Genomic DNA, 512 nt, shown 5'->3' with positions numbered 1-512 from the left:
AGCCGGGCAGGGCGAGGGGCACGGGCGGGACCCCCGAACTTTGCGGGAAGTGCCTGGAGACCCCCGAGAGAGGGGACGGGGCTGCCGCGAATTCCTGTGTCACTGCAAGGGGGGAAAAAGCAGATCGGGAGAAAGCAGGCTCAGGGAGCAGAAAAAAAAATGATAAGGAAAAACAACCCAGCGAACCCGCAAACCTGGGCGTGTGTTTTGTACATTTAAAGATTAAAAGAAATAATGGTGGTCGGGGAAAAAAATTGAAAATGAAGAAGCCGGAGCGCAGGGGCCCGGCGTGGCCCCCCCTTCCCTGCATCACTTTCCCAACATTTCAGCCCTGATTCCTGCATCGCCGGGGCCGCGGGCTAAAAATACAGGGATGCGGGCGAGGGGAGGTGGGGAAGGAAAACGCTGGAAAAAACGAAAAAATAACGTTAAAAAGCGCCCCAAAAGAAGGGGAAAAAATTTAAAAAAGGGAAACAAAGCCCTCCCCCACCCATGTCCCCCGGAATCCCCGG

Source organism: Geospiza fortis, unplaced genomic scaffold, assembly GCF_000277835.1.
Source record: "Geospiza fortis unplaced genomic scaffold, GeoFor_1.0 scaffold153, whole genome shotgun sequence".
In the NCBI taxonomy this organism is placed as follows: Eukaryota; Metazoa; Chordata; class Aves; order Passeriformes; family Thraupidae; genus Geospiza; species Geospiza fortis.
This window is presented reverse-complemented; position numbering follows the sequence as displayed.